Here is a 15000-nt window from a genome sequence, read left to right as displayed (position 1 = left end):
CTGTCTCTCTGTAAGAGGGTGACTAAAGGCTGTCTCTCTCTGTAAGAGGTTGACTAAAGGCTGTCTCTCTCTGTAAGAGGGTGACTAAAGGCTGTCTCTCTCTGTAAGAGGATGACTAAAGGCTGTCTCTCTCTGTAAGAGGGTGACTAAAGGCTGTCTCTCTCTGTAAGAGGTTGACTAAAGGCTGTCTCTCTCTGTAAGAGGGTGACTAAAGGCTGTCTCTCTATATAAGAGGGTGACTAAAGGCTGTCTCTCTCTGTAAGAGGGTGACTAAAGGCTGTCTCTCTCTGTAAGAGGGTGACTAAAGGCTGTCTCTCTCTGTAAGAGGGTGACTAAAGGCTGTCTCTCTCTGTAAGAGGATGACTAAAGGCTGTCTCTCTCTGTAAGAGGGTGACTAAATGCTGTCTCTCTCTGTAAGAGGATGACTAAAGGCTGTCTCTCTCTGTAAGAGGGTGACTAAAGGCTGTCTCTCCATGTAAGAGGGTGACTAAAGGCTGTCTCTCTATGTAAGAGGGTGACTAAAGGCTGTCTCTCTCTGTAAGAGGGTGACTAAAGGCTGTCTCTCTCTGTAAGAGGGTGACTAAAGGCTGTCTCTCTCTGTAAGAGGGTGACTAAAGGCTGTCTCTCTCTGTAAGAGGTTGACTAAAGGCTGTCTCTCTCTGTAAGAGGGTGACTAAAGGATGTCTCTCTCTGTAAGAGGGTGACTAAAGGCTGTCTCTCTCTGTAAGAGGGTGACTAAAGGCTGTCTCTCCATGTAAGAGGGTGACTAAAGGCTGTCTCTCTCTGTAAGAGGTTGACTAAATGGTGTCTCTCTATGTAAGAGGGTGACTGAAGGCTGTCTCTCCATGTAAGAGGGTGACTAAAGGCTGTCTCTCTCTGTAAGAGGTTGACTAAAGGCTGTCTCTCTCTGTAAGAGGGTGACTAAAGGCTGTCTCTCTCTGTAAGAGGGTGACTAAATGCTGTCTCTCTATGTAAGAGGGTGACTAAAGGCTGTCTCTCTCTGTAAGAGGGTGACTAAAGGCTGTCTCTCCATGTAAGAGGGTGACTAAAGGCTGTCTCTCTCTGTAAGAGGTTGACTAAATGCTGTCTCTCTATGTAAGAGGGTGACTAAAGGCTGTCTCTCTCTGTAAGAGGGTGACTAAAGGCTGTCTCTCTGTGTAAGAGGGTGACTAAAGCTGTCTCTCTATGTAAGAGGGTGACTAAAGGCTGTCTCTCTCTGTAAGAGGGTGACTAAAGCTGTCTCTCTATGTAAGAGGGTGACTGAAGGCTGTCTCTCCATGTAAGAGGGTGACTAAAGGCTGTCTCTCTCTGTAAGAGGGTGACTAAAGGCTGTCTCTCTCTGTAAGAGGGTGACTAAAGGCTGTCTCTCCATGTAAGAGGGTGACTAAAGGCTGTCTCTCCATGTAAGAGGGTGACTAAAGGCTGTCTCTCCATGTAAGAGGGTGACTAAAGGATGTCTCTCCATGTAAGAGGTTGACTAAATGCTGTCTCTCTCTGTAAGAGGGTGACTAAAGGCTGTCTCTCCATGTAAGAGGGTGACTAAAGGCTGTCTCTCCATGTAAGAGGGTGACTAAAGGCTGTCTCTCCATGTAAGAGGGTGACTAAAGGCTGTCTCTCCATGTAAGAGGGTGACTAAAGGCTGTCTCTCTATGTAAGAGGGTGACTATAGGCTGTCTCTCTATGTAAGAGGGTGACTAAAGGCTGCCTCTCTATGTAAGAGGGTGACTATAGGCTGTCTCTCTATGTAAGAGGGTGACTAAAGGCTGCCTCTCTATGTAAGAGGGTGACTATAGGCTGTCTCTCTATGTAAGAGGGTGACTAAAGGCTGTCTCTCTCTGTAAGAGGGTGACTATAGGCTGTCTCTCTATGTAAGAGGTTGACTAAAGGCTGCCTCTCTATGTAAGAGGGTGACTAAAGGCTGCCTCTCTATGTAAGAGGGTGACTATAGGCTGTCTCTCTATGTAAGAGGGTGACTAAAGGCTGCCTCTCTATGTAAGAGGGTGACTATAGGCTGTCTCTCTATGTAAGAGGGTGACTAAAGGCTGCCTCTCTATGTAAGAGGGTGACTATAGGCTGTCTCTCCATGTAAGAGGTTGACTAAAGGCTGCCTCTCTATGTAAGAGGGTGACTAAAGGCTGTCTCTCTATGTAAGAGGTCGACTAAAGGCTGTCTCTCTATGTAAGAGGGTGACTAAAGGCTGTCTCTCTATGTAAGAGGTCGACTAAAGGCTGTCTCTCTATGTAAGAGGGTGACTAAAGGCTTTCCCTCTATGTAAGAGGTCGACTAAAGGCTAATTCGATGGTTGGTTTCCCTGAATTATACATCTGAATAGTAAATGGGCTCTAGAGGGACATCTGTAATTCAGATGGTAGAACATAGTGTTTGCAACGCCAGGATAGTGGGTTTGATTCCCTGGACCTCCCATATGTAGAATGTAAACATGCCTTACTGTAACTCGCTTTGGATTAAAGTGTCTGCTGAATGGCATACATTAGCGGTCAAAAGGTTTAGAACACCTACTCATTCAAGGGTTTTTCTTTATTTCTACTCTTTTCTACATTGTAGAATAATAGTGAAGACATCACAACTATGAACTAACACATATTGAATCATGTTGTAACCAAAAAAGTGTCAAACAAATCAAAATATATTTTATATTTGAGATTCTTCAAACAGCCACCCTTTGCCTTGATGATGGCTTTGCACACTCTTGGCATTCTCTCAACCAGCTTCACCTGGAATGCTTTTCCAACAGTCTACGGTCCTACTCATCCCAAACCATCTCAATTTGGTTGAGATCGGCGGATTGTGGAGGCCAGGTCATCTGATGCAGCACTCCATCACTCTCCTTCTTGGTCAAATAGCCCTTACACAGCCTGGAGGTGTGTTGGGTTATCGTCCTATTCAAAAACAAATGATAGTTCCACTATCCCAAACCATATGGGATGGTGTATCGCTGCAGAATACTGTGGTAGCCATGCTGGTTAAGTGTGCCTTGCATTCTAAATAAATCACAGACAGTGTCACCAGCAAAGCTCCTCTTCCATGCTTTACGGTGGAAAATATACATGCGGAGATCATCCGTTCACCCACACCGCGTCTCACAAAGAAACGGAGGTTGGAACCGAAAATCTCCAATTTGGACTCCAGACCAAAGGGCACATTTCCACCGGTCTAATGTTCATTGCTCGTGTTTCTTGGCCCAAGCAAGTCTCTTCTTCTGATTGGTGTCCTTTAGTAGTGGTTTCTTTTTAGCAATTTGACCATGAAGGCCTGATTCACCCAGTCTCCTCTGAACAGTTGATGTTGAGATGTGTATGTTACTTGAACTCTGTGAAGCATTTATTTGGGCTGCAATTTCTGAGGCTGGTAACTCTAATGAACTTATCCTCTGCAGCAGAGGTAACTCTGGGTCTTCCATTCCTGTGGCGGTCCTCATGAGAGCCAGTTTCATCATAGCGCTTGATGGTTTTTGCGACTGCACTTGAAGAAACTTTCAAAGTTCTTGAAATGTTCCGTATTGACTGACCTTCATGTCTTAAAGTAATGTTGGACTGTCGTTTCTCTTTGATTATTTGAGCTGTTCTTGCCATAACATGGACTTGGTCTTTTACCAAATAGGGCTAACTTCTTTATACCCCCCCCTACCTTGTCACAACACAACTGATTGGCTCAAACGCATTAAGGAAAGAAATTCCACAAATTAACTTTTAAGACGGCACACCTGTTAATTGAAATGCATTCCAGGTGACTACCTCATGAAGCTGGTTGAGAGAATGCCAAGAGTGTGCAAAGCTGTCATCAAGGCGATGGGTGGCTATTTAAAGAATCTCAAATATAAAATATATTTTGATTTGTTTAACACTTTTTTGGTTACTACATTATTCCATATGTGTTATTCTACAATGTAAAAAATTGTTACAAAAAAGAAAAACCCTTGAATGAGTAGGTGTGTCCAAACATTTGACTGGTACTGTAGATATGTGTTGTTTTAAAAAAAATACAAAATAAAACACTAATATACGTATATTGAATAGATAAGTATTTACGGCGGAAAGCAGACTGAACCAGGTTTTCCTCTAGGATTTTGCCTGTGCTTAGCTCCATTCCGTTTCTTTTTTATCCTAAAAAACTCCCCACTCCTTCTGGATGACAATCATACCCATAAAATGATGAATCCACCACCATGCTTGAAAATGTGGAGAGTGGTACTCAGTGATGTGTTGTGTTGGATTTGCCCCAAACATAGCGCTTTGTATTCAGGATAAAAAGTTATGTCTTTTGCCAGATGTTTTGCAGTGTTACTTTAGTACCTCGTTGCAAACAGGATGCATGTTTTGGAATATTTGTATTCTGTACATGCTTCCTTCTTTTCACTCTGTCATTTAAGTTAGTATTGTTGAGTAACTACACTGTTGTTGATCCACAGCCATTAAAATCTTTAACTGCTTTAAAGTCACAATTGGCCTCATGGTGAAATCCCTGAGTGGTTTCCTTCCTCTCCGGCAACTCAGTTAGGAAGGATGCCTGTATCTTTGTAGTGACTGGAGGTTTTGATACACCATCCAAAGTGTAATAAATAACTGCACAATGCTCAAAGGGATATTCAGTCTCTGTTTTATTTAGTTTTACCCATCAACCAATAGGTGCCCTTCTTTGTGAGGCATTGGAAAACCTCCCTGGCCTTTGTTGTTGAATCTGTGTTTGAAATTAACTTCTCGACTGAGGGACCTTACAGATAATTGTATGTGTGTGGTACAGAGATAGGGTAGTCATTCTAATATTATGTTAACCCGTTTTATTGCACATCCAATTTATTATGTGATTTGTTAAGCAAATTTTTACTCCTGAACGTATTTAGGCTTGCCATAACAAAGGGGATGAATACTTATGCAACCAATACATTTTAGTTATTTATTTTGTAATAATTTGTAAAAACGTATTTTTACTTTTGTGTAGATTAGTGACAAAATAGCAAAATACTATGAAATCCACTTTAAGTTAAAACCAGTATTCAAATTGAGGGGTATGAGAGGGTATGCCATAGGCCTACCTTTTATTAAAGAAAATGGCCAAAAGCACAGGCCATTGTTATCTTAAGATTTTGAAGAAAGGAAAGGAAAACAAATCAGATTATATAAAGTGATCTATAACAGCGCTTTGGTCCGCGATGCTTTAAACTAGACACAAGCTGTAAAAGATGTGACTCCGATACATATGGGGATATCATTGGTATCAATGGGAACTTCGTTGATATTCAGATGCTGAGCTACAACCTTCTACAGACGAGGAGACAAACAATGTACTTTGCTTGGGAAGTAATCAAATTCTGTTACTATCAATTGATTAAGCTATTCACTTTCTGTACAATAGAAGATGTCTAAACCCAGACAGCTTTTAGGGAAACACTTGTGACCTCTCTTTGGGTTAAGCCATGGAAGAAGAGTAGCCAGCAGTAAAAGCTTACATTTTGTCTGCGTCGGTAGGCCTGCTGTCTGGGGTGGAAAGGTAGGCCTAAAATTTAAAAGCACCATGCTCAGATTCCTAATGCCTTCTCAGATTTAATTATTTACAAACAGGGACAGTTTCGTTGCAAACAAGACACACTGATTTGGCATTGGAGTGATATAACAAAATGAACACATAGGCTTATCTCTCTGTCCATTCTTAGCCTGTAATTTTGGTAATTTGTGTGGTATAAAAAATATTCTGCTAATATGTAAAACGACGTAGAATTGAATGACATTTTTATAAAAGGTCTCGTAATTGCAAATACGATGACAGATTCATGCAATGCTTTTACTATAAAGGAGATCTTTCCACCCGTACTCTTGTTCAGGGTGGTCTGTTAACCCACAACCTTTGGCCCACAGCTCTGTGCAGGATGAAGAACAGTTTCTAAAAATCGATATCTAAGGCTCTGATCTGTCCTAGGAGTGACGGTAAACGGTAAAGGATGTTCTCTGCTATCCACTTTGTGTTTTAATTATTATTTTGGTTGAAGGGAAGGGTCACTTTTTTTTATTAGGGTGAAGTGCCTTGCTCAAGGGCTTATCGGCAGATTTTTCAACTAGCGGCTCAAAGATTCGAACCAGCAACCTTTCGGTTACTGGCCCAACGCTCTTCACCGCCAGGCTACCTGCCTCCCCACATGCAAACACATACAGTGGATGCGAAGGTATTCACCCCCCTTGGCATTTGTCCTTTTTTGTTGCCTTACAACCTGAAACTAAAATTGAAACTCTGGTGTACTGACTATCTGCACCTCTTCTTCAGGAGCTCTGGTGTACTGACTGTCTGTGTCCTGTACCTCTCCTTCAGGGAGCTCTGGTGTACTGACTGTCTGTGTCCTGTACCTCTCCTTCAGGGAGCTCTGGTGTACTGACTGTCTGTGTCCTGTACCTCTCCTTCAGGGATATCGGGTGTACTGACTGTCTGTGTTCTGTACCTCTCCTTCAGGGAGCTCTGGTGTACTGACTGTCTGTGTCCTGTACCTCTCCTTCAGGGAGCTCTGGTGTACTGACTGTCTGTGTCCTGTACCTCTCCTTCAGGGAGCTCTGGTGTACTGACTGTCTGTGTCCTGTACCTCTCCTTCAGGGATATCGGGTGTACTGACTGTCTGTGTTCTGTAGTTCTCCTTCAGGGAGCTCTGGTGTACTGACTGAATGTGTCCTGTACCTCTTCTTCAGGGATCCTGGTGTACTGACTATCTGTGTTCTGTACCTCTCCTTCAGGGAGCTCTGGTGTACTGACTGTCTGTGTTCTGTACCTCTCCTTCAGGGAGCTCTGGTGTACTGACTATCTGTGTTCTGTACCTCTCCTTCAGGGAGCTCTGGTGTACTGACTATCTGTGTTCTGTACCTCTCCTTCAGGGAGCTCTGGTGTACTGACTGGCTGTGTTCTGTACCTCTCCTTCAGGGAGCTCTGGTGTACTGACTATCTGTGTTCTGTAGTTCTCCTTCAGGGAGCTCTGGTGTACTGACTGAATGTGTCCTGTACCTCTCCTTCAGGGAGCTCTGGTGTACTGACTGAATGTGTCCTGTACCTCTCCTTCAGGGAGCTCTGGTCACAGCATGTGCAGATGAAACACTACACCTGTGGAACCTTCGCCAGAGACGCCCAGCCATCTTGCACTCGCTCAAATTCAACAGGGAAAGGTAAGTCTCTACATGCAGTGACACAAATGCACACACACCCACACACACACATACACACAAACACACACACACACACACACACACACAATCACATACACCCATAGGACCTTGCATAAATGCATGCATATTTTCTGTTTGACATCTCATGGCTCAATGGATGGATTAGACTTCAAGGCCTATGTGTGTAATTCTAGTTAGACAGCATACATCTACATGTCTCAAGGTTCCCTATCTACCTCTCTCAAGGTTCCCCATCTACCTGTCCCAAGGTTCCCCATCTACCTGTCCCAAGGTTCTCCATCTACCTGTCCCAAGGTTCCCTATCTACCTGTCCCAACATTCCCCATCTACCTGTCCCAAGGTTCCCCATCTACCTGTCCCAACGTTCCCCATCTACCTGTCTCAAGGTTCCCCATCTACCTGTCCCAACATTCCCCATCTACCTGTCCCAACGTTCCCCATCTACCTGTCCCAACGTTCCCCATCTACCTGTCTCAAGGTTCACTATTAATATATTAGAGTCAGACTAGTATCTGCTTCAACATTTGAGGATGTTTTCTCAAACTTTGCTCTAATATTTTCTTAAGTCCTTTTAGCCAGACTCTGCACTAACTCCACCATGCTGACCCCCTATTCACAGCATACGCCTACACAATACCTCTGTCTCATTCAGGGCAGACAGGGTCAAGCAGATAATGTCTGATTGGCTAAGCCACAGCATTTTGAAATATGAGGAATTGTTGATGTTTGTGACATTCAGCATTGTGGTGGTGAGTGTTTTTATTGAATCTTGAGTCAAAGTTAGAGAAGTTTGAGTTATCTCTTTTACTGGCCCATTTCACTTTCATTTACTCTCAGCTGTCTTTGCGGGGCAATCTTCAGGCTCTATGAAAGAGAAAAAAAAACGAATTGAAAACCTTTATACATCTTGTTTGAGTGCTTGAAGAAGAGAGAGGGAAAGATAGATACTTTGAAAGGATATTGTTGTGTGTGTGTTGTGGTCTTCTTGTTTGAATGGTTAGAAAAGAGAGAAACAAGAGAGATACTTTGGGAAGATATTGTGAAGGTCTTTCTCTGATCATAAAACCCTGATAAACAAAGCTTGCTGTGGAAACGCTGGTTGATCAATTATTGCATCGGAGCTACTAGCAGCTTTTTCTTTTCTTTTAAACTTTCGACTCATGATCGTTTCTGTGGTGAAGAGAAATGGCTGCTTTGTCAAAGTTTTTTCAATTTACAGTAGATGCAAGAAATAGATAACTTTATCCTAGACTGTAAAAAGTCAAGGGGTCTGAATACTTTCCGAATGCAGTGTAGATAACTTTATCCTAGACTGTACTTCAAAAGGAATTTGATGTTGTGATTCATGAACATTTATGGACAAATGGTGACAGCATCATACTGAATTAGCCACTAAAGTAAATCCACAGCATTTGTATAATTACTTGATTATTACTTTTGAATCACCCTCAAAGGACGTTTCTCCTGATTTAAGAAGTAGAAATTAATCATATTGAAGCTTTCTTTCCATGAGTTGTATGCTGTATGTTTCATGAGTTTCAATAGCAACTGTTTATATATGCTGTAGCTACTTTTTTTTTCTTTCTTCAAGTTAAAGGTATTTCATCTAACCCATCTCGCTTTCCGAGAAAAGTGGATGTCAGTTTTCAATTAACAAGTCATGGGAATTGTCACATTGAAGGTGGGACTTGAAATATAAAATGTCTGTTTTCATATATAAAGGTTAGTTGTTGATCATGCACAGTGTCACAAGAGTTATGGTGATGTTTATACAGCAATGAGTCACAGCTGACAGGGATATACCCTTCAGGACTAGCCACTCACAACCGCCGCATCTCATCACACAGGACCAATAAACCTTCAGAAACACTTTTAGATTCCACTGAAAATCCACACAAAAAAATCCCTCTGTCATCTTAATCTAGGTAAGAGTATCTTTAAATCATAAAGCTAATTCAAGCCCACTTTTCAAAATGCTGTTTAGAGGTACAAGTGAGATGGCCTCTTAAAGGGCCTCTAAAAGGCTACGTTTAATCTCTTTTTGGCAGAGAAACTATCTATTTGTCATGGTGTCCAAAATAAAAAATAAAAAATAACAACAATAACAACAATAACAACAATAACAAATCAAGTGAAACATTTTACATGTGAATTTTTTTAATAATAATTCATGTGAAATGTTTTTTGTGAAATGTTCATGTGAAATGTTTTTTGGCGCATACATTTACAATCAATTTGCTCTCGCATGTAAACATTATTTCCTTGCAATAATTTGTTTCAATACTTTTGGGTTTATATTTTGCTTCCAATATCATAATTTTTGTTTGCAATACGGGGCTGTTGTGGAGCGGGTCGAGAGCTTCAAGTTCCTTGGCGTCCACATCACTAAGGACTTAACATGGTCCACATACACCTGCACGGCAGCGCCTCTTCCCCCTCAGGAGGCTGAACAGATTTGGCATTGGTCCTCAGATCCTTAAAAAGTTATACAGCTGCACCATCGAGAGCATCTTGACTGGCTGCATCACCGCTTGGTATGGCAATTGCACTGCCCCTGACCGCAGAGCACTACAGAGGGTGGTGCAGACAGCCCAGTACATCGCTCCCTGCCATCCAGGACCTCTATATCAGAGCTCCCTGCCATCAGGGACCTCAATGTCAGGCGGTGTCAGAGGAAGGCCAGAAAAATGCTACACTCTCACACAAACACTCATACCGCTGCTGCTACTATGTTCTGTGTTTTACTCTTATTATTATCTATCCTGATGCCTGGTCACTTTACCCTGCCTTCATGTTCATACAGTAATGTATAACATCTACCTCAAATGCCTCGTACCTCTGCACATTGATCTGGTACTGGTACCTCCTTTATATAGCTCCATTCTTGTGTATTATATTTTATTCCTCTTGTGTTAGATTCGATTGAATTTTGTATTATTATTTGTAAACTCTGCATCATTGAGTAAGGTTCGTAAGCAAGCATTTCACTCTAAAGTCTATACCAGTTGTTTTCGGCACATGTGATAAATAAAATGTGAATTGATTTTGTTCTCGACTTGAGAAGTTTTGCTTCATATTAATGGCACAAAAGTAACTCACTCACTAGAGGATTGCACCATATAATCTCTATTAAAGGTATTTAAAGTGGCAATCGTTAATTGAAACATTAGCAACGTTTTGGTAGAAAGCTGAGGGATGGGACTGGAGAAACCACTCTCAAATCAATAGACTACGCTATGGATTTTCTTTATCACTGCCCTACACACAATACCCCACAATGTTAAAGTGGAATTATGTTTTTAGAAATTATACTAAGCTTTATGGAATTGTTTTAGGAAAGTCATACCATGGATCATTTAGCTATGTGATTTAGAATTGTAAGATCCCTTGAAGTATAACAAAATATATACAGTACCATTAAAAAGTTTGGACACACCTACTCATTCCAGGGTTTTTCTTGAATTTTACTATTTTCTACATTGTAGAATAAGGCTTGTGGGCGGCCTAGAGCAAAACAAACGACACGTGTTCGTGAGAGTCTCACCTTTCCACAGAGGGGTCATGTTAGTGTGTAGCCCAAACTGTTCAGACACTACAGACACAAGTTGTTACATCGGCTGAAACGACTTCAGACGAGTCCCAAGACGCTTGTGGGGGTGTAGAGCAATATGGAGAATGCCATCGTGTTCGTGAGAGGCCAAACCGTTCGGACGCTGCAGACGATATAGTGAGAAGGTCTAACAGACACTGCTCATAGTCTACCAGACACTGCTCATGGTCTACCAGACACTGCTCATGGTCTACCAGACACTGCTCATGGTCTAACAGACACTGCTCATGGTCTACCAGACACTGCTCATGGTCTACCAGACACTGCTCATGGTCTACCAGACACTGCTCATGGTCTACCAGACACTGCTCATGGTCTACCAGATACTGCTCATGGTCTACCAGACACTGCTCATGGTCTACCAGACACTGCTCATGGTCTACCAGACACTGCTCATGGTCTACCAGACACTGCTCATGGTCTACCAGATACTGCTCATGGTCTACCAGACACTGCTCATGGTCTACCAGACACTGCTCATGGTCTACCAGACACTGCTCATGGTCTACCAGACACTGCTCATGGTCTACCAGACACTGCTCATGGTCTAACAGACACTGCTCATGGTCTACCAGACACTGCTCATGGTCTAACAGACACTGCTCATGGTCTACCAGACACTGCTCATGGTCTACCAGACACTGCTCATGGTCTACCAGACACTGCTTATGGTCTACCAGACACTGCTCATGGTCTACCAGACACTGCTCATGGTCTACCAGACACTGCTCATGGTCTACCAGACACTGCTCATGGTCTAACAGACACTGCTCATGGTCTACCAGACACTGCTCATGGTCTACCAGACACTGCTCATGGTCTACCAGACACTGCTCATGGTCTACCAGACACTGCTCATGGTCTACCAAACACTGCTCATGGTCTACCAGACACTGCTCATGGTCTAACAGACACTGCTCATGGTCTACCAGACACTGCTCATGGTCTACCAGACACTGCTCATGGTCTACCAGACACTGCTCATGGTCTACCAGACACTGCTCATGGTCTACCAGACACTGCTCATGGTCTACCAGACACTGCTCATGGTCTACCAGACACTGCTCATGGTCTACCAGACACTGCTCATGGTCTACCAGACACTGCTCATGGTCTACCAGACACTGCTCATGGTCTACCAGACACTGCTCATGGTCTAACAGACACTGCTCATGGTCTACCAGACACTGCTCATGGTCTACCAGACACTGCTCATGGTCTACCAGACACTGCTCATGGTCTACCAGACACTGCTCATGGTCTAACAGACACTGCTCATGGTCTACCAGACACTGCTCATGGTCTACCAGACACTGCTCATGGTCTACCAGACACTGCTCATGGTCTACCAGACACTGCTCATGGTCTACCAGACACTGCTCATGGTCTAACAGACACTGCTCATGGTCTACCAGACACTGCTCATGGTCTAACAGACACTGCTCATGGTCTACCAGACACTGCTCATGGTCTACCAGACACTGCTCATGGTCTAACAGACACTGCTCATGGTCTACCAGACACTGCTCATGGTCTACCAGACACTGCTCATGGTCTACCAGACACTGCTCATGGTCTACCAGACACTGCTCATGGTCTACCAGACACTGCTTATGGTCTACCAGACAGCTCTAGCTCTGCTACCTTTCATATGTGGTGAATTGAGATGCAAAAAAACAGATATCGCTAGCTTAAACTGACAGATTTTTATGGGGATTCTTTTTTAACGCTAATTTGATTTCCACAGGTTGCGGAAATAGACTCTAGCGCGTTAAAACAGTTACAGAGTTGAATGGCTGTGATAGGAGAAAACTGAGCATTGATCAACAACATTGTAGTTACTGCACAATGCTAATCTAATTGACAGAGTGAAAAGAAGGAAGCATGTACAGAATAAACATATTCCAAAACCTGCATCCTGTTTGCAACAAGGTTCTAAAGTAATACTGCAAGTATTAGTAATAAAGTAATAAAGTAATACAGCAAAAAACAAATTCTTCCTGAATACAAAAAAGGGTTATGTTGGGGGCAAATCCAACACATCACAGTACTGAGTACCACTCTAAATATGTTCAAGCATAGTGTTGGCTGCATCATGTTATGGGTATGCTTGTAATCGTTAAGGACTGGGGGAGTTTTACTGGGTAAACAAGATACGGAATGGAGATAAAGATAGCCAAACTCCTAGAGGAAAACCTGGTTCAGTCTGCTTTCCACCAGACCCTGGGAGATTAATTCACCTTTCAGCAGTACAATAACCTAAAACACAAGGCCAAATCTACACTGGAGTTGCTTACCAAGAAGATAGTGAATGTTCCTGAGTGGCCGAGTCACAGTTTTGACTTAAATCTGCTTGATAATCTATGGCAAGACTTGAAAATGGTTGTCTAGCAATGATCAATGACTCATTTGACAGAGTTTGAAGAATTTAGAAAAGAATAATGGACAAATGTTGTACAATTCAGGTGTGGAAAGCTCTTAGAGACTTACCCAGAAAGACTCACAGCTGTAATCGCTGCCAAAGGTGATTCTATGTATTTACTCAGGGGTGTGAATACTTATGTGAATTAGATATTTCTGTATTTAATTTTCAGTAAATTTGCAACAATTCCTAAAACATGTTTTCACTTTGTCATTATGGGGTATTGTGGTCTAGATTGGTGAGAAAAAAAATATATATTTTGAATTCAGGCTGTAACAACACAATGTGGAATAAGTCCATAAGAATGAATACTTTCTGAAGGCACTGTATATCTCAGAGAACCAGACAGGCCTCAGCCTTTGCCAAGTTATTGCTATTAAAGTCTTTTAAACCTGAGGAAGTTAATTACCGTTCCTGCTGGTAATGGCAGTCCGTGTGACCAGGGGGAATTGCAGAGCAGTGGGGAATAAATGTGTTTTAAATTGATTTCCAGTAGCTCGTAGGTGGGAAGTGCATGAGTTGTAAAATTGACATTTTCCGGTCATGATCATTCCCATCACGTTCACATGTAGACTACATTTTATCTGATGGCACTGATTATTACATTTACATTTACATTTAAGTCATTTAGCAGACGCTCTTATCCAGAGCGACTTACAAATTGGTGCATTCAACTTAGGATAGCCAGTGGGACAACCACATCTTGATCACAGTAAGTACATTTCTTTAAACAAGTCAGTGCCAGCAGGTGAAATAAGTCAGGTGTTAGTTTAGACAAAAGACAGTGGTAGTAGAGGGGGGGTAGAAGGATTACTATTATACTATTCCAGGTATTCCTTAAAGAGGTGGGGTTTCAAGTGTCTCCGGAAGGTGGTCAGTGACTCCGCTGTCCTGGCGTCGTGGGGGGAGCTTGTTCCACCATTGTGGTGCCAGAGCAGCGAATATCTTTGACTGGGCTGAGCGGGAACTGTGCTTCCGTAGAGGTAGGGGGGCTAGCAGGCCAGAGGTGGATGAAAGTAGTGCCCTCGTTTGGGTGTAGGGTCTGAACAGAGCCTGAAGGTAAGGAGGTGTGCGTTCCCCTCACAGCTCCGTAAGCAAGCACCATGGTTTTGTAGTATCCCCAGCCTCAGTGTGTGATTTGGTAAAGGAATTTTCACATCATTCAGATGCTCTTCAGTTGTTAGTGTGATTGTGAGTAAACAGGCTGGTGAGTAACAGTTGCAGCAGTATTGCCATGGAGAAGTTACATTCTTTAGTTTTGATCTCCCCGAAGGAGAGGTGATAAGTGACTGGATCAAATGATTTTTTCCCTCACTGTAGTTCCTCTTGTCCATTCTTTTACTGTGCCTTCTTGAGTGACATGAATGTTTACTAAGGTAGCAAGAGAATAAGGGTTGGGAGAGCAGAATGAATATATTCATTAGGTTATTGTCTTTTGCCTTGTGCTGTGTATATTTGTTGTATTTGCAGTTTTTACATTGCTGTCATGCCTGTACAATGTTCCAAAATAGTATTATTAGGTCCTATTATATTCAGATGAATATGGGCGGCAGGTAGCTTAGTGGTTAGTGGTTAAGAGCGTTGTGCCAGTAACCGAAAGGTCGCTGGTTACAATCCCCGAGCCGACTAGGTGAAAAATCTGACGATGTGCCCTTGAGCAAGGCACTTTACCCTAATTGCTCCTGCAAGTCGCTCTGGATAAGAGCGTCTGCTAAATGACTAAAATGTAAATGTAACACAAAATGAGCTTATATTTGGTTATTCTCGGTGCTTCTCGGTGCCTGGCTGAA

At 42.7% G+C, this 15000-nt stretch overlaps 1 pseudogene across 1 annotated transcript in view; it reads left to right on the top strand.

Moving 5' to 3' along the window:
• LOC311143864 (syntaxin-binding protein 5-like) overlaps positions 1-15000 on the top strand; it is a 293895-nt pseudogene that overhangs the window by 156734 nt on the left and 122161 nt on the right. Inside the window, exon 4 of the transcript in view lies at positions 7057-7157. The product of the transcript in view is annotated as a syntaxin-binding protein 5-like (transcript). The remainder of the gene's footprint in view (positions 1-7056; positions 7158-15000) is intronic.

The sequence above is a fragment of the Coregonus lavaretus genome (genome assembly GCF_964263955.1).
Source record: "Coregonus lavaretus genome assembly, chromosome: 16".
Taxonomy (NCBI): Eukaryota; Metazoa; Chordata; class Actinopteri; order Salmoniformes; family Salmonidae; genus Coregonus; species Coregonus lavaretus.
This window is presented reverse-complemented; position numbering and strand designations above follow the sequence as displayed.